The sequence below is a fragment of the Macaca fascicularis genome, chromosome 5, assembly GCF_037993035.2.
Source record: "Macaca fascicularis isolate 582-1 chromosome 5, T2T-MFA8v1.1".
Taxonomy (NCBI): Eukaryota; Metazoa; Chordata; class Mammalia; order Primates; family Cercopithecidae; genus Macaca; species Macaca fascicularis.
The window spans coordinates 164693156-164713752 of NC_088379.1; the positions used below are offsets into that span (position 1 = coordinate 164693156).

At 36.4% G+C, this 20597-nt stretch overlaps 1 pseudogene; it reads right to left on the reverse strand.

Moving 5' to 3' along the window:
* Nucleotides 1-1002: 1002 nt before the first annotated feature.
* Nucleotides 1003-1576, reverse strand: LOC123573527 (mitochondrial import receptor subunit TOM6 homolog pseudogene; annotated as a pseudogene).
* Between the last annotated feature and the right edge of the window lie 19021 nt (nt 1577-20597).

Here is a 20597-nt window from a genome sequence, read left to right on the forward strand (position 1 = left end):
CAAGAAATCTCTAGGGAAAGAGAATTAGCAGATGGCATGCCAAGTAAATACAAACTCCTGTCACTTATCACATTGACTGTGATTATCTCTGCCTTGCTTACCATAATTAGACATGGAAAGTGTTTTGCTTTTTTTTTTTTTTCTTCTGGAGAAAAGTTCCTGTTTTCCTAATATAGGGTATAAAAATAACTAGATTATATAGTTACTTGATTAACACTCTAAGCATTTTATTTCTAGTTCTTTTATGTGGGAATCTTCAATGGGGTTGTATTTGTAAACTGATCACACATTATAAACCAGTAAAAAAAAAAAAAAAAACTACTTATTTGATCAATGTAGATAAAGCAGAATCATACATTGTGATTTTCTGATTGATTGGTAATAAAAAATGTTTGAGAAACAAAAGGAGACAACTAGAAAATACTTTAAAAAATATTGTTTTTTTAAGGACTCTATTCCAGAATATATTTTTATTTTTATTATTTAAATTATAAAAAGGAACTGAACAGAATTTGTGTGTGGCCAGAGGTCTTTGCCTGATTGCGTTTTCCCCTCTGGAGGAAGAATAATGTATGCATTCTAAAATTGTAATTCCATGAAGCAAGATGATCATCAAGGTGCATGAGTTAAATCAATATTTTAATTTTCAAATACATTATAAATGTCTAGAAAATATATGTTTAGGGGAATTATTTTTAAGACATATTTGCAAGGCGGTTTCAAAGATATATATCAGTGTTGTCACATAAATTGTTACATGAAAAATTGATGGTTGAAACTAGCCCAGACACTTCTTCCCATTAAATACAGTAGAAAAAAAATGGCAATTTTCTAAGTGTCTTGTGTTACTTTGTACAAATGCCAAGAAATACTGTGGTGTGGTGGATAACAGCATGAAACTGGGAATCTGATGGACCACAAGCCAAGTTACAGCTCAGCTACTTAACCACCCCCTGACCTCATGCATGCTATTTGTCTGCCCAAGTAGCCTCCACATTTTCTTTTTTCTTTTTTTTTTTTTTGTGTGTACGATATTTATTTTAAATGTTTGTTAAAACAGCACTGTTATTTCTCAGGACAAGAGCAAAGATCACCCCCTGAGAAGCTTGGGAACTATGTACAGAACTTTATAGAACAGAGGTAATACTTCAGCTTAAGCCTGTCTGCTGACTAGAGAATAGAATTCTGCGTGGACTCAAGGAACAAAAGGAAACTAGGCAGGGAGAGGGAAGAAAAGTGCCCATCTGAAACAAACTTCAGCTGCCATCAGGGCACATCTTGTGGTGGTCACAGATTGTAGGCTGTTTTTTGGAAGATTCGGGTTCAGCACAGGATTCCATTTGTCTATTCGGCTACACCCCTAGCTGAGGTGCCATGAGGTCAATCTCAAGTTCCCGGCCAGCCCAACTCCCGCAACAAAGCTTTCCAAATTTAGTATCAAGTTCCTCCGGAAGTCATTCCTATCAGTGGCAAAGCGGTAGACGCCCCGAAGCCAATCTCCCACGTTGTCCAGTATTTCGGGAGTTTCATTAGCCGAGCCAGCAGCGCTCACCGGGACCCCGCTGGAAGCCATAGTAGGCAGCTTCCCATGAAAAATGAGGCCAAATAATAGTCTCAGCCTTGTGAAGATTAAATGGGTTAAATCATGTAATATATTTAGCACAGTAGCTGGCACATGGTAGCTCTCAAATTGTAGTTATTATTTTACTATTAGTTCATTGAATCACAATAATTAGCAACAGTACTTGAAAGAGAACCTTGATATTTTAAAAATAAAAAAAGTTCAACGTTTTCTAGCTTGTCATTAAATATGTTCAAATAAGAAGTTTGCCATGCCAGGCACTCCACAATAGGCCCAGTATACCTCTCTGAACTTTTCTTCCATAGCTTACCACCCTCCCACCACCCTGCAGTTCTCTCTCCCAGTACAAATGACCCATTTTTGGCAAGCACACAGTCTTGTTTACTACCATAGCATTGCTTTGCTCGTGTTGTGTTCTTTGCTGAGAATGTTCTTTTCCAGGTTTTTGGAAGTTCATATTCTTACCAGTAAAATCTTGTACAAATCGAATTTTTAAATTCCCTATGGTGCGTCCCTCACTTCTCCATCTGTCATGATGAGGAAAAATACAAATCCTCCCTTCTTTGATCTGGAAAATTTAATCTATTTCTTTCTCCTGTGAAACTTAATTACGTGCTTGTCTTCCTTCTCCTATTTGATTGGAAGGCAAGAGTATACGTCTTATCCATCTGTTTACTTCCTCTCCAGCACAGCATTTTGCACAGAGGAGATGCTTTGTGAATACTTATAGAATGAATGGATATTGCATTCGTGATATATTTAACACTAGCAGCTATTAGCCAACACTGATAACTACTCATAACATGTTCAAGTAGTTCTTAAGAATAAGGAAAAATTTATTTGAATAATTATTATTGTGAATTTCATAAATATTCTAAATCACCTCAGTATGATCTGACCTTATTTGGAAATAAAAATTTGGAAATAAAAGCTTCGGGTTTATTTTTATATATAGATCTAAAATTTGAATATTTTTCTGTGCTGATTAAGTAGAATTTATCCTGGTCATTTAGATTCTGAACTTTTAATCAAAAATATTTGTTTGCCTGGATTATTGAGATAACTGCCATAATCTTCCATTTCTTGTGGTTTATGTCAATTACTGATCTTACTCAATTTTCTAATATTGTTTCTTTGTTAGACAACAAATTCCCTCACCCCAAAAACTCATTTTAGTGACAGTAATCAGATTGTGATGTGGCCTGAAAACAACACTGTTCCTCCTTCATGAACCAATGGCCTCCTTCTGTACCAGCTTTGCTTGGTCAGTCTGGTTGCCATGTTTACTCAGTGCCCAGGAGCCTGGTCTCTTCTGATGCAAAATAATGATGATGATGAAAGTGTCTCATATACATTCAGTACTTTTTTATTCCTTTAAAATACATTATCATATTTGGTATAATAAATATAAAAAGTGACTGAGTTTTTTCTTCCTTTTTTAGTTTTTGATTTAACTATGAAGAATTTCTATCATTAGGAAATACAAAACACATGTAGAAATGTGAGGATATGACTACTTTTTGAGCCCATTTGCTGAGCAGTGTGCTAAATGTCAAGCTAATTTAATTTAATTTATTTCTTATCTTTTTAGGATCGTTAATGTCTTCATCTTGATGATGTTCTTCCTCTTTCCTCTGTATATGTCAGGCATGAATATATACATTTATTCACTGAGCGCCTATTTTGTGCCGTATACTATGTTAGATGCAAGTATTTTTATAAAGATTGTTTAAACAATAAGATTTATTAATTTTTTATTGGTGTTATTTTTAATGTTAAATTACTATTTATTTTTTATTTGTTCAAGAATAAATTTTATTCATTCAAGAATCTCAAATGCCTTTTTCAACATTTTTGCTGCTATGCTCTTACAATTGAACAAGCTTAGTAAGGCAGAAGAAGATATAGTAGTATTAAATTACTTTTAAAAAAGTAAAAAAAATCCACTCAAAGAAAATTCAAGGGAAAATCCCAGGAAAATTGACCGGAATGAAAACTGTGAAAATAGCAGGATTATTCAAAAATGTAATTAGCCTAAATTATGTTATCACCCATTTTTCTGGATTACAGAAAAAAAAACTCCTAATAATTAATAGTTATTAACCATCTACTTGTACAAAGAGCTATAACATATTGACAACCTATTAAGAAATAAGATGAAAAATAATTATGGATGTAGACAACTAATTTGGAATAGATTTGGAGCAATGAAAGGAAAATGAGAGAATAGACAGTAGTTAGAGGGACAGAAAAGTCAAGGACTGGTTGTTAAGGGGAAGTCTTGCATATAATTGAAGTCAGAGGAAAGAGGAAGAACACCATAAAGATGAAGACATTAAAGATCCTAAAAAGATAAGAATTAAATTACACTAAAATAGCTCTTAAAAGTATGGGAAGAAAATAGCGTAGATGGGGGTATATTTTTCCTTTCCAGGATAGAGTATTTATTTGACCTGAAAAATACATGGGTTAAATGCTTTAGAAAAAAGAAAGGTACCAGTGCTATCACCTTAGTATTTGGAAGGCATTACTTACATTATCTGAGCTGGATAGGAAGTTCCGAGCAGCATACTTTTGACCTAAGTGAACTATCGGATTTGTGGTTGTTGTTTAGAGAACTTGGCAACCCACATTGTCTGGAATTCTAACTGAAAACACTGTTAGGATCTAAGAGAGAGAATGAAGGACAATAAAAATTGTGTGAAGGTTACGTTTTTTAGAAAGTGACCTAAAAGTCTTACCTCCATCTAAACAATTTCAGGTGTCTAAATTCTTGAAGGAGCCCATTTACTTTAGGGCTATTCAGTGCAAAGTCTTACATAAGACTAAATTCCATTAAAATATTTTTTAAAAGCAAAATCAACATTGTTTACAGTGGATTTGCTGGGTGATGTGTTCAAATGCAAGACTCTGTCAAGTGTTTTTGCTACCATATGTACACCTATTAATTAACTCCTTGTAAATGTCTCCAGTATTCCCTTGGGTTTTCTGAAGTTAGGTGTTGAAGCATCACTTTTGTCACAAATCCTATTTCTCTCAACTTTTAATATGGAGTTTCTAGAGACCTAATAAATAGCCCCCCTTCTCTCTCATTCAAGTTGATAACCATTTCAGAGATAGATATGGGAATTAGGAAATAGGAATGAATATATAAATTTTATTACTGATGAAGCTGGTACTGAAGGTCATAACTTCTTGTGAGAGCCAAATGGGACTTGCTAATAGAGCCTTTCCAGATTAGACCAAGTTATCCACCCAGTTCCAGGCAGTGCTGAACAATGACAGGCCTCTTCTCCATGAAGAAGCTGAGCCACAGATATGGATCATGAAGAACAGAACATATACTCTCTTCAGGCAGGTGGACTTCAAGACAGAGAGGCAGGTCATGGCTAAGCTTGCTCAGTTTCCTTTCTCAGACTCATCTACATAAGTCATGCTGTCACCAAGGGAAAGGGTTAGTAAGGCCAGTAAAGTTTAGTTACTTTAATTGAATACTTTTCTCTTAAACCTGGTTGATGTGGGAAATATGCAGCCACCCTGACATCACAGGTGTATACTGCAGTGTTTTATATTAAAAAGAAAACATTATTGAAACATGTGAGACAACTTTGTAAAGATTCCTAGGGAACAAATCTGACTAGGGACCTAATAATTTATCTTTTTTTTTTTTTTTTTAAAGACAGAGCTGCACTCTGTTGCCCAGGCTGGAGTACAGTGGCACAATCAACACTCACTTCAACCTCAAACTCCTGGGCTCAAGTGATTCTCCCGCCTCAGCCTCTTGAGTACTTGGGATTACAGGCATGTGCTGTCACACATGAGTAATTTTTAAATTTTTTGTAGATAGAGGATCTTACTATGATGCCTGGCCTGATCTTGAACTCCTGGCCTCAAGCACACCTCCTGCCTTGGCCTCCTAAAGTGTTGGGATTACAGGCATGGGCCACTGCACCCAGTCAACTTCCACTTTTTAAAAAGCCATCTTCTTTCCATTACTTTCTGTTTCATGGAAAAGTGTTGAGGATTTCTACAAAGCAGTTAAGTGATATAAAGAAAACATCAAACACAACAGTTTAATATGTTGTTACTAGCGTTTTGACAAAGTTCCCTTCAATTTACCTCATTGACCAATTTTATATACCAAAAATACATTTGTCATAAGTCTAGGGATGCTGACCATCTTCAGATCATGTCATACTTTCTATGGTTAGGATAAAACTTTCAGCTGATAAACTTGTGTTTTGAAATCAACTAAAATTCAGCTGCCCTGCTGATGTTATGAAGATAATTTATTGTCAATTTTGAGGCATAAAAGCATGATATTTCTTTAAATATCTCCACATTGTTCAAAGGTATTCACATACATATAAAATGTTCTTTTAAAACTGCATCTTTAAAACTTTAAGCTGATAAACTTGTGTTTTGAAATCAACTAAAATTCAGCTGCCCTGCTGATGTTATGAACAGAATTTATTGTCAATTTTGAGTCATAAAAGCATGATATATGTTTTTTTTAAATATCCCCACATTGTTCAAAGGTATTTACACACACATAAATGTTCTTTTAAAACTACATCTGCCAAGGAGTGATAATTATGATTAGTATTGAAATAAATTTATTTTGTGTTTCCCACTGAAAAGACTTCATTCTGCTGGGGTGCCTCCCACTGGAGTAACACAGCACCTGCCTGCTGGACTTGCAGGCTGAATAATACATTGTCCTTGACTGAGTACTTTATTTATTTATTTAGAGACGGAGTCTCGCTCTGTCACCCAGGCTGGAGTGCAGTGGCACCATCTCGGCTCACTGCAAGCTCCACCTCCTGGGTTCACACCATTCTCCTGCCTCAGCCTCCCGAGTAGCGGGGACTACAGGCGCCCGCCACTGCGCCCGGCTGATTTCTTTTTGTATTTTTAGTAGAGACGGGGTTTCACTGTGTTAGCCAGGATGGTCTCGATCTCCTGACCTCGTGATCTGCCCGCCTCAGCCTCCCAAAGTGTTGGGATTACAGGTGTGAGCCACCGTGCCCGGCCGACTGAGTACTTTAATGCCACAATGAATGGCATAGACATTGAAGCTGTAAGCTTGGGTTCAAACCCAACTTTGCTACTTATTTGCCATGCTTCCTTTGACCAGTTACCTAATTTCTCTTTGCTTCAGTTTCTTTTTTTGCAAAGTGGAAATGTAATAGTATCACCTTTTAAGGTGAAATCTAATAACAGGGTGATATCTAATAACAAGATTATTAGTAGATATGTTGTTAGTATCAAAAAACCCACTTATCAAGCACATAATAAATATTAGTTATTATAATTATTGTCCCATTGATAGCCCGGTAAATTCATCTTCTTACAAGGCTACCAGTCCTATTAGATTAGGACATCATTTACCCCTAATTACCTCCTAAAGGTTCTGTTTCCAAACGCAGTCTCATTGTCAATATGTGAGTTTTGTGGGGACATAAACGTTCAGTTCATGACACAGTCTAATAATGATCATAGTTCATAACAACATATCTAACAATAAGATATGTTGTTAGTATCAAAAAACCCATAACAACACATCTAATTATTATTTTAAAAACCCACTTATCAAGCACATAATAAATATTAGCTATTATAGTTATTCTTGTTTATAATTATTGATAGCCAGGGAATTCCTAAATCACTTTTACTTTTTTATACATATCTTGATCTTCTGATGGGAACAGATACAGATGAAGGTCCTTTTAGGCATCTTGGCCTCTTAATTTTGTTTCTCCTCCATTTTCAATGGCTTTTTCTCACTTTCTATAAATGTAATTAAGGTCCTCCTATCCATTTTTAAAGTAAAGAAAGAAATCTTTCTTTGGTTCTTTTTTCTCTAAGTATGAATCTATCTTCCTCTTTTCTGCCAGCTTCAGTATTTGGACATTCTCCATTTCCTCTTTTTTTTCCTAATCATTCCTCAGTTTCTAATTAACTTTACTCTCATAAATACTCATCGAACATACACGTGTGCTGGGCACTGTGTTTGGAATGAGGATATGGTGGTGAATAAAATACATCTAGACTCTGCCTGCATAAAAATTCTTGTCCCTATTATTCCGCTGAAACTTCTCTCCATAAAAGTTATGAAAGATCTCCTAGTTAAATAAGTTAATGACTTATTCTTTGTGTTTTATGTAACATCTCTAGGGCATTCAAGACAGATAACATTCCTGAAACTGTGCTCCCACTGGCCTTCTTTCTAGCGCTTTCTCTGGGTCTTTTTCTACCTCCCAGGATCTCCAAATTAGTTTCTTTAGGTTTCTCTTTCTAATCATATTTTAAATATTCCCTAGAGCTTCATTTTTGGTTCTTCCTAGGGATCTCAAGGTAGCATTTCCAGTTGTTTACAAAATATTCTAAACTATTAAATTCCAAAGATAGCTCAAAGTCATCATATTCAAACTTGCTCAGCCTCCCTCTCTCTCTCACACACACACACACACTCACATACTCTCTGACACACACACTCTTTCTCTCTCACTCATTTGCACACACACTCTCTCTGATCTGCTCCTGCCTGGCATTTGCTACTTCACTTAAAAGCATCACCACTGATCCCTCTATTTCCCAAATTTGAAACCTGGGAACCAGCCTCAATGTCTCTTTTTCTTACAATTGATCTAGTCCCACTGACTCTACTTCCTTAATAGCTCCTTAATATCCATGTTGCCACCCTGTATGTATGCCTCTAAGGGGACCTTCCTCTTCCCTAAGCCTTTTCAGCCATGTCAAATCTATCTAATTGATAAATCTAGCCAAATAAAAGTGGAATCTAAATCTTTCACTCCCTCACCCCCAGTTTTCTCTTATAACATCTACAACCTTTCCCCCACCCCAGCTGCTCTGAACTCATTTAGTACTCTTATGAACTGAATGTTTATGGCACCACAAAACTCATTATGTTGACACCCTGAACCCCATTGTGACTGCATTTGGAGACAGGACCTTTCGGAGATAATTAGGAGTAAGTGATGCCCTAATCTGATAGGACTGGTAGCCTTGTAAGAAGAGAAAAAGAGTGAAATATTTTTCTCTCTCTTCTATATGAGGACACTCCTGTTTACAAACCAGAAAGAGAGATCTCATCAAGAACCAAATCAGTTGGCACTTTATTAGGGACTTCTAGCCTCCAGGACTGTAAGTTAATAAATTTTTGTTATTGAAGTCAATCAGCCTATGGTATTTTGTTATGGCAGTCTGAGAAGACTAATACACCAGGCCCAAGTAAACTTCAGAGAAGTTGAAAGTTTCATTTCTGACCACTGGTTGCTATTTGACAGTACCATGCCTCTGCAGTCTCTCTTCTCTTTTTCTAGAATTCTTTCTGCTTTCCTCATACATTAAATTCTCCTCCTCTTCTGAGAGCAAGTTTAGTTATTTCCTCCTTCGTCTTTTCTAAATGTGTTCACTCACAGAAGCAGCATTAGTAACATTTACTTTTGGAACCTACGTATTGGTATTAAGGCAATGACAACATTGCATTTTTATATTTCTCTGCCTTACAAGTAAGCTGCTTAAGCCAAGGGAAATTTTATTCTTTATATTTCCAGGGCTAAGCAGACTGTTTTGCTATTTAGTAAATACTATTGAATGAACTAAAGGATTGATGAATGAATGAACAATATAAAGGCTGAATGCATTTCACTAAAGCACTGATACTAAGTTGGAGAATGAACCAACATTCCTTAGAGCAGTGGTCCCCAACCTTTTTGGCACCAGGGAGGGGTTCAGTGGAAGGCAATTTTTCCATGACCTGCGGGGGGTTGCAGGGAGTGGCATGAGATAAAACTGTTCCACCTCAGATCATCAGGCATTGTTAGAGTCTCATAAGGAGCGTGCAACCTGGAACCCTTGCGCCGGTGCAGTTCACAATAGAGTTTGTGCTCCTACGAGAATCTAATGCCACAGCTCCTCTGACAGGAGGCAGAGCTCAGGCAATAATGTTCACTTGCCCTCCACTCACCTTCTGCTGTGCAGCCAGTCTCCTAGCAGGCCACGGACCAGTACAGCCCACATTGACCTGATCCTCTTTCTGTGCTACTGACTTACTAATTTATTCAGTATTGTGTATTAAACAGTTAATAGTTGTACCATTAACTTTATTCCACTTAGCAGGGAGAGGACTGGTGAGTTGAAAGAAAGGAAAAAAAAACCAGTTTCATAAATAGTTCACTTTTTTGTTTTTAAAAACGTGTTTAGATCATCATGGGAGCAAAGTGTAACTATTCATTCTAATAATAAGACCTTCCAATAAACACTGAATGTGTCACTTTTATAGGCTTCAGAGAGTAACAATGGGTTTATATAAACAGCTGAAATTTTTCCTCTTTGGTAGGCAAGACCTTCTATTATCCTGTATAAATAACTGTTTTAGCTATGCAAATAAAATGAATTTAGAGTTTGAAAGGAACATTTTCAGAGGCAACAATAATCACAGTAAGATTCTGGATAAATGCAAAATATAATCTTAACATTAACAGTGCTAGAATAATGCAGCCAATGTAATTTCATGTTTTTAATGGGCTATAAGGAAATAATAATATATCTTCCCATTGGCTCCAAAATTTTAACGTGATGTAATTTGCACTTTCATTTTTAATATAATATTGTGAATGGTAACTTCCATTATGACTGCCTCCCTTTGTTCTAATGAAATTTGTGGCCCAACAGTGGTACCTTAAAATTAAATTTTTTAGTCTTACTATTTGCATCAATTTATCAAATTTTGCAATTTAGTTGTTAGGGTTTTAAAAAGTAGCATTTGAGGAAGCTGTAGCAATTTAGTGTAGACATTGTTTTGTGCAGATGATGGTACTGTGTTCCGAGAAGTGTTTATATACCTGAGGTTCCATATGTCATTCCTAGCGTAGAACATAGAAAGGTCTTCAACCTTTCAGCACTATTGGGTAGGAAGGCTCTGCTAACATTCAGTTAAAACAATTTTCATGGTGAATAAAAATCAAGGTATAATAATGAAAAGGATGCAGAATCTGATTTTATGGGTCCTGGATTTGAGAGCCCCCTGTGTGCCTTCCTTGCATTCTCCAAGGCCTGAGTAAGTGACTCGTTGTATCTCACGCAGCATCACTTGTGAAGCAGTAACAGTAACTCCCATCTCACTGTCATATTTTGAGGTCAAGGAGGGCATGCATTCTGTTCACCATTGTAGTGCCAGAGCTTAGCACCGTGCCTAGCACAGAGGACATCCACCAAAACTATTAGTTGGGTGAATAAAGAATGAAAAAGTGTGTGAATTAAGCAAAGAGTTTGGAGGCAGAGTGTTCACGATCCACTTTATGTAGTTGTTTAAGCTGGAAAGGGTGTTGATTTGAATCATTAATTATATAATACATCTCATATTAATACTGGGTATTATTTCTGGTATTTACTCCGCTGTAACTGACTTATTAAAGCTATGGACTTGCCCAGTTGCAGTAAGAAGTCTCTTCAGCCTTTCTCACCATCCCTCGTTAGCTCACTCTCTCAGGCAGGTTATACTTTCCACTTCTGGATTCATCCCTAGGCTGTCACTCTCTAGTTTCCCGTGACTTTGTATTGGTAGTTATGAAAGTCTGACCAACTCTAGTATCACAGCTTCAATCTTCACCAGATTTCAAGCTCCTCCATCCCCTAGACCAGGGTTACTCAGGCAGGTTATACTTTCCCACTTCTGGATTCATCCCTAGGCTGTCACTCTCTAGTTTCCCGTGGCTTTGTATTGGTAGTTATGAAAGTCTGACCAACTCTAGTATCACAGCTTCAATCTTCACCAGATTTCAAGCTCCTCCATCCCCTAGACCAGGGTTACTCAGGCAGGTTATACTTTCCCACTTCTGGATTCATCCCTAGGCTGTCACTCTCTAGTTTCCCGTGGCTTTGTATTGGTAGTTATGAAAGTCTGACCAACTCTAGTATCACAGCTTCAATCTTCATCAGATTTCAAGCTCCTCCATCCCCTAGACCAGGGTTACTCAGGCAGGTTATACTTTCCCACTTCTGGATTCATCCCTAGGCTGTCACTCTCTAGTTTCCCGTGGCTTTGTATTGGTAGTTATGAAAGTCTGACCAACTCTAGTATCACAGCTTCAATCTTCACCAGATTTCAAGCTCCTCCATCCCCTAGACCAGGGTTACTTCAGATGGGGCAACCCGTAATGAGAAAGGATGCTGGGGTTGAGGCTTCTGTTTTTCTCTCCACTTATTTAGCACTCTGCTACTTTCACCTTCACTGATCCCCAAGGTTGGCAACTTAGGGGAGGAAAGAGAGTTAAGAGGATAGAAAGATTTTCATTCAACTTTTACAATTATAATCTGGAATTGGTGTTCCCTGGGTATGGCAGATGGTGAGCTTACGTTTTCTCTTGTGTGATCCTTAGATGGGTTACTAGAAAATTCTGCACTGCTGGAGTGGCCCAAAGTCAATTTTCCTGATGCTTATAACTAACTCCCTGCTCCCCTCCCAGTCCTGCTGCTATGGTCCCATTGTCCATCTAGAACAACCCTCTTGGGTGGAATCTCCGTTAAGACAAACCCCAAACAGCTGACTTCCATGGAGCTTGCCTCTGGCCCATGAGTGTGTTAGTTTGTTAGGGCTGCCATAACAGAATACCACAGAATAGAAATTTAACAACAGAAATTTATATCTTCACAGTTTTGGAGGCCAGAAGTGTGAGACTGAGGTGTCAGCAGGTTTTTCTTTTTCTTTTGTTGTTGTTGTTGTTGTTTTTTCTGAGGCCTCTGTCCTTGTCTTGTAAGTGGCAGTCTTCTCTCAGTGTCTTCACATGATTTTCCCTGTGGGTGTGTCTGTGTTGAAATTTCCTCTTATAAGGACATCAGTCATATTGGGTTAGGATCTACCCTAATGACCTAATTTTATCTCTTTTAAGGTCCTATCTCCAAGTAGAGTAACATTCTCGGGTACTGGGGGTTAGGACTTCAACATATAAACTTTGAGGGGATACAATTCAGAACGTAACTAGAAATACAGATATTCAGGACCGGCCAACCACATTCTGCAAGTTCAGGCAATCACCAACAAAGCCTTTTCTCTTGTCGTTTGGCCACCAGTCAGCTCCGTCCAGTTGGACTCATGTGCAAGTCAGACACCAGTTCCTATGTCCTTCAAATTCCAGAGGACACATGCCAAGTTTTCCCAGTTGTTCTCTTGTTTCGAAGAGTGTGTAGAGGAATCTTCAACTCAGTCATCGAAAATTCCCTCTTCAAAGAAACCCCTTTATAAGCATCTTCCTTCTCTTCTTTTACATGTCTGATGGGAAGGGTAGTGATTGATTAATGATGGCAGGATCACAGGGACGTGGGTGGTCCAGTGCTTTGACTCCTATCAAATTGTTCCTGGTTTGGGAAGCTTCTCCAGAAGCTCTTCTGCTATTATAAACAATACTTTAATGAGTGTACATGAACTGAGGTCACTGTATACATTCACACTATTTACTTATTTGCTAGATACATTCGTAGAAGTCATTATTTATGGTGTCTTTTGATAAGTGAAATATTTTATTTTTAATGTTAAAATTTTTGATCTTTTTATTTATAGTTTGGGTTTTGATGTTTTATTTTAGAGAATTTTCTCTGATTGGAAATCCTAAACATATTTATGTATATTTCCACATAGGAGGATTATGATTTCTGCTTTTAGGATTTTAAAGGACCTAGAATGTATTTTTAAATTTATGGCAAGGGGTATGAATCTCATTTTTTCCTATGATCACATAACCATTGTCCCAAAAGCACTGTTTGAGGAGTCCTTCCTCTATTGACTTTTAAGGCCACCTGTATCATATATCAAGGGTCCATATATGTACAAGACTGTTTCTGTGCTTTGTATTCTGTTATGTTGATTTTTTTTGTTGATTCCCATATCACTACTACGTTGTCATAATTACTACAGCTTTGTAAGTAGTCTTAACATTTGCTGGGGCAAGTTTCCTAAAACTTCAAAATGAAATTGTCTTAGCTATTCTTCACCCTTGTGTATTTGACAATAAGTCATAGAATACATTTCTCAGGTTCCATGAAAAACTTTTAAGGACATTTTGTTTGAAAATAAATGAAATTTATAGATCTGTTAAAGATAATTGGCATTTTAATAAAGTTCCACCTGCATTAATATATTTATCCATTTAAGTAATTCCTGTTTTGTGAGCTTCAATAATACAAAAATTTTTTCTAAGCAATTAAAGTTTTCCTGTTAGATTTTTTCTTAAATGCCTTATAAGTTGCAATCTCCCCAAATCATAACATTCATATGAGAAAATGCCAGCAGTGGAACACCAATTTCCTAGTCCCATACCATCCCGCTTCCTAAAACTCAGTGCTGTTCACATTTTAAGCTTTTAGGAGGGCAGAGTTAAGTTGAAAGTGCTGAGAAGTAGGCAGAGATGAGAGAGAGGGCATTTAATTAATATAAAATTGAAGTCGTCAATGACATTGGAAAAAATAACATGCTTTCCTTTGGACTATGTGTACACGGGCTCCCAAAGACCAAATGGAAAAACCTCGTTAAGTTCTTTTCCACTTGGTGACTCTGCTGTGTGATTTAACTTAGCAGTGACATCTACTCAAAAAATTAAAAACAAAAAATGGATGGCAGTTCATAGACTGCTAGTATCATTCTTTATTAAGCTAGTCTAATGTTGAGAGGTGTTTCAACATGTGATTTGACATAGAGATCACCTCAGAAAGGTAGAATAAGTTTTTTTTTGTTTTCTGTTAAGTGGCTCCTTCAGTAAACATTGATTTAGTGTTATGATCCAGGCACCGTACCAGGTGCTGAGGAAGCCACGATGAATATGACACAGTCTTCAACCTCAAAGAACTTACAAGGAGATAAGACACCCAAGTGTGCAGTGAAGAGTTCCAGGGGATAAGGCAGCATATGTGCAGGGCACAGTGGGCATTCCCAGGAATGGACAATCATTTCTACCTTGGATTACAAGAACAGCTAAATTTCCCAGATAGTTGGCTGTGGCTGGGATGCAATAGAGAGGGAGTAATTACATAGGTAAAAGATGTGACATAAACTTGGAGGCATGAAGTGTTCTGGTATGTTCAAGAAACTGGTAGTAGTTTTAAGTATGGAATAGGATTGAGAGGGCTTTGAGGAGAAGACAAAAGACCAGTAGAGACCAGAGCACAGATGTTTTGTAGTCTATTCCAGGGATGTAGACAGGGTAGGCAGTACAGTAAAACTGAAGGAGGGAATGGAATTAAAAAACCTGACTCTAACTAAAATTAGGACAACAGCATCAGGAAGTGCAGAAAATGGAGACATGGAGACCAGACAATTGCGTTAGTGTGAGTGAGAGATGATGTGGGACTAAAATAAAGCAATCACAGTGGAAATAGAGAAAAATGGATGAATGAAGATTTATTAAGGTGGTGGAATCAGTAGGACTTGGAAACAGGGTGTGTGTGGAGAATAGGGATGTGGGGGCTCAGGAAGAGCTACGATTCTGAGAAGATTTCTGGATATCTGGCTTGGAAAATCAAGTGACTTAGTCATATGATAGTACTACTCATCCTCCTAGGTAGATTTGCTTCTATGTGATTGATAGAAGTTTCATTATGTAGCAAGTGAACTGTAAATTGAATGTAGGGCTTGAGATGTACATTATAATACATTATGAGAGACTAAATTTTAGAACTTCCACTTGACAAAAGATTTCACAGAACATCTCTGAGTAACAATAAAGTACTACAATTAGTTTGCATCTGTTCTATGGCATAGATGTAAGGCATAGATCATTATCAATAGCTTGTTGCCATATCTCAATCAGCTCTTTAAACATTTGCATTTACATTTATAATCTAGATATAGACTACTCATCTTGAGTTCTGAGGATGTTCAGGTCTGAATGAACAACTGATCTGAGTCAAAATCACCTGAAGGAACATAAAAATGTAATAATGTTTTTATTTTTTTCCCTATCACATTAAGTTAATAGGCAGTAAGAAAAGACTTCTATGTTTACTTGTCAGTCTGAGAGAAATTAGCACTTTAGAGTTACAGGTCACCTGCATTCTTATGCAAAGTTTGAATGCACATTCATCAAAACAGAACAAGTATTACATTAGATATAAATAACCAAGGCGACTCAAATAGTAAGCTGTTAGGAAAAAAATCTCAAAAATCAACCTTAAGAAACTTGACAGTCATTTCAATAAGTCATTAGGTATTCAGAAACGTTGATTACATGTTGATTAAAATTAGAAAAATAACTCAGAAAATTAGAATTGAAAGTGCATCCTTTTATTAAAAACATTGATTTAATTCTTTTCTTCTTCTTGCTTCCAAATATACATGAATATTATTACTACTAACTAAAGAAGGGGTTGCTATAAATTAGTAGATGACTCATGTATTGCTATGTAACTACTAATTACTTTAATTTGCTAGGAGTGAGGGGGGGAAATGTATTTTGGATTTTCTATTTCATATACACTTTTATCAATGAGATAGTCAGATTAATTCTCTTTGTTTTGAGTTTTTCTTTTCTTGTAATTTAATTAATGAGAAGATTTTAGTGTTTCATTATCTTGCAAAAGAGTTGTGCTATAGAAATACAAATAATCCTCAGAGAATATTATAAACCCCTCTGTGCAAATGAACTAGAAAACGTAGAAAAAATGGATAAATTCCTGGACATATACACCCTTCCAAGACTGTACCAGGAAGAAATTGAATCCCTGAACAGACCAGTAATGAGTTCTGAAATTAAGGCAGTAATAAATAGCCTACCAACTAAAAAGGCCCAGGACCAGATGCATTCACAGTTGAATTCTACAAGAGCTGGTACCATTCCTACTGAAACTATTCCAAAAAACTGAAAATGAGGGAACTCCTCATTTTAGGAGGCCAGCATCATCCTGATACCACACCTGGCACAGATACAATAAAAAAATAAAACTTCAGGCCAATATTCTTGATGAACCTCAATGCAAAAATCTTCAACAGAATATTGGCAAACTGAATCCAGCAGCACATCAAAAAGCTTATTCATGACAATCAAGTAGGCTTTATCCTAGGGATGCAAGGTTGGTTCAAAATATGCAAATCAATAAATGTGATTCGTCACATAAACAGAACTAAAGACAAAAACCACATGATTATCTCAATAAATGCCAAAAAGGCTTTTGATAAATTGCAATATCCCTTCATGTTGAAAACTCTCAATAAACTAGGTATTGAAGGAACATATCTCAAAATAATAAGAACCATCTATGACAAACCCACAGCCAATATCATACTGAATGGGCAAAAGCTGGAAGCATTCCCATTGAAAACCAGCACAAGACAAGAGTACCCTGTCTCAACACTTGCATTCAACATAGTATTGGAAGTTCTGACCAGGGAAATCAAGGCAAGAAAAGATATAAAGGCATTCAAATAGGAAGAGAGGAAGTCAAACTATCCCCATTTGCAGGTGACATGATCCTATATATAGATCCTATATCTAGAAAACCCCATCATCTCAGCCCAAAAGCTTGTTAAGCTGATAAACAACTTCAGCAAAGTTTCAGGATACAAAATAAATGTGCAAAGAATGCTAGTATTCCTATATACCAAAAACAGTCAAGCCAAGAGCCAAATCATGAATGAACTCCCATTCACAATTGCCACAAAAAAGAATAAAATACCTAGGAATACAGCTAGCCAGGGAGGTGAATTATCTCTACAGGGAGAACTATAAACCACTACTCAAAGAAATCATAGATGACACAAACAAATGAAAAAGCATTCTCTGCTCATGGATAGGAATAATCAATATATTGAAAGTGACCACACTGCCCAAAGCAATTTATAGATTTGATGCTATTCCCATTAAACTACCACTGACATTCTTCACAGAACAAGAACAAGCTGTTTTAAAATTCATATGAAACCAAAAAAGAGCCCAAATAGCCAAGGAAATCCTAAGAAAAAGAACAAAGCTGGAGGCATCACACTATCTGACTTCAGACTATACTACGAAGCTATGGTAACCAAAACAGCATGGTCCTGGTACAAGAGCAAGCACATAGACCAATGGAACAGAATAGATAACCCAGGAATAAGACTGAAAACCTATAACCATCTGATCTTCAACAAACCCGACAAAAACAAACAACAGGGAAAGGATTCCCTATTCAATAAATGGTGATGGGTTAACTGACTAGACATACGCAGAAGACTGTAACTGGACCCCTTCCTTGTACCATATATGAAAATTAAATAAAGATGGATTAAATACTTAAATGTAAAATCCCAAACTATAAAAACTTGGGAAGACAACTTAGGCAATACCATTCAGGACATAGGCATGGGCAACAATTTTATGATGAAAACACCAAAAGCAATTGCAAAAAAAGGCAATATTGACAAATGGGATCTAATTTAACTAAAGAGCTTCTATACAACAAAAGAAACTATCATCAGAGTGAACAGACAACCTAGAGAATGGGAGAAAATTTTTATAATCTGTCTGACAAAGGTCTAATATCCAGAGTCTACAAGAAACTTATATTTAAGTAGGAAAAAACAAACAACTCCATTAAAAAGTGGGCAAAGGACATGAACAGACACTTTTCAAAAGAAGACATACATGTAGCCAACAATCATATGAAAAACTCAGCATCACTGATCATTACAGAAATACAAATGTAAACCAAAATGAGATACCATCTCACACCCGTCAGAATAGTGATTATTAAAAAGTCAAAAAACAACAGATGGTGGGAAGGTTGTGAGAAAAAAGGAACGCTTATACACTGTTGATGTGAGTGTAAGTTAGTTCAGCCACTGTGGAAGACAATGTGGTGATTCCTCCTTAAAGACCTAAAAACAGAAATACCATTTGACCCAGCAATTTCATTACTGGGTATGTACCTAAAGGAATATACATCATTCTATTATAAAGATATGTGCATGTGTATGTTCACTGCAGCAATATTCACAATAGCAAAGACATGGAATCAACTTAAATGTCCATCAGTGATAGACTGGATAAAATTATGTGGTACATATAGAACACAGAATATCAAGCAGCCATAAAAAATGAGATCATGTCCTTTGCAGGGACATGGATGGAGGCCATCATCCTTAGCAAACTAACACAGGAACAGAAAACCAAATACTGCATGTTCTCACTTAAAAGTAGGAGCTAAATGTTGCGAACACATGAACACATAGAGGGGAGCAACACACACTGGGGCCTTTTGGAGGGTAGAGGGAAAGAGGAGGGAGAGGATCAGGAAAAACAACTAATGGGTATTAGCTTAATATCTGGGTGACGAAATAATCTGTACAACAAACTTCCATGACACAAGTTTACCTATATAACAAACCTGCAATTGGACTCCTAAACTTAAAATAAAAGTTAAAAAAGATTAAATTTGAGAAGTTTTGAAGAGGCTATTTTTTCCTTATAATAGGCCTAAACTGTAAGACTTCCATACATTATTAGTAGATGATCACTTGTGTAGTAAAAGTGTTAATTTTCGTTAGTTAATTTTTAAAAATTCAATTTGCATAGCTTTTGAGAAAGAAGGATCAATGACATTTCTTATTTTTATGAATTGAAGAATAATTGTGACAGTGTTACTTAACTGTTCGACTCACTGTTTTTTGTTGTTGTTGTTCAGTTTTACATTAGTCAAGCAATTCCAAAGTAATTTGTAAGGGTAACAATGGAACATATTGAATCTTGAGAATTTACGTAAAATATAGGAGATTAAAGGTTTTTCCCAATATTCTTAGACTGTGGGGATTATAAATTATATTTTCAGAATTGTATTTTACAGAGGCCATATTTGTATATTGGAGAGGAAATAAAGTCACTGGAAACAATTATTTTTATGTTTTACAAAATATACAATATGTTTTACAAAATTGGTGCTATAGACTTTCCCTGACATTTCAGTAATTATTAGAAAATTCACTGGAAGTGTAGATGTGTGGCATTAGTTCTGAGGCCTCTGTTCTGTTTCGTTGGTCTATATATCTGTTTTGGTACCAGCACCATGCTGTTTTGGTTACTGTAGCCTTGTAGTATAGTTTGAGGTCAGGTAGAGTGATGCCTACAGCTTTGTTCCTTTGACCTAGGATTCTCTTGGCTATATGGACTCTTTTTTGGTTTCATATGAAATTTAAAGTAGTTTTTTCTAATTCTGTGAAGAAAGTCAATGGTAGCTTGATGGGGATAGCATTGAATCTATAAATTACTTTAGAAAGTATGGCCATTTTCATGATATAGATTTTTTCTATCCATGAGCATGGAATGTTTTTCCATTTGTTTGTGTCCTCTCTTACTTCCTTGAACAGTGGTTTGTAGTTCTCCTTGAAGAGTTCCTTCACATCCCTTGTAAGTTATATCCCTAGTTGTTTTATTCTGTTTGTAGCAATTGTGAATGGAGGTTCACTCATGATTTGGCTCTCTGTTTGTCTATTATTGGTGTTTAGGTATGCTTGTGACTTTTGGACATTGATTTTGTATCCTGAGACTTTGCTGAAGTGGCTTACTAGCTTAAGGAGATTTTGGGCTGAGACAATGGGGTTTTCTAAATATACAATCATGTCATCTGCAAACAGAGACAATTTGACTTTCTCTCTTCCTATTTGGATATCCTTTATTTCTTTGTCTTGCCTGATTGCGCTGGCCAGAACTTCCAATACTGAGTTGAATAATAGTGGTGAGAAAGGGCATCTTTGTCTTGTGCCACTTTTCAGAGGGAATTCTTCTAGCTTTTGCCCATTCATTATGATATTGGCTGTTTGGTTTATCATAAATAGCTCCTATTCTTTTGAGATACATTCCATTAATACCTAGTTTATTGAGAGTTTTTAGCATGAAGGGGTATTGAATTTTATCAAAGGACTTTTCTGTATCTATTGGGATAATTATATGATTTTTGTCATTGGTTCTGTTTATATGATAGATTACATTTATTGATTTGTGTATGTTGAACTAGCCTTGCATCCCAGGGATGA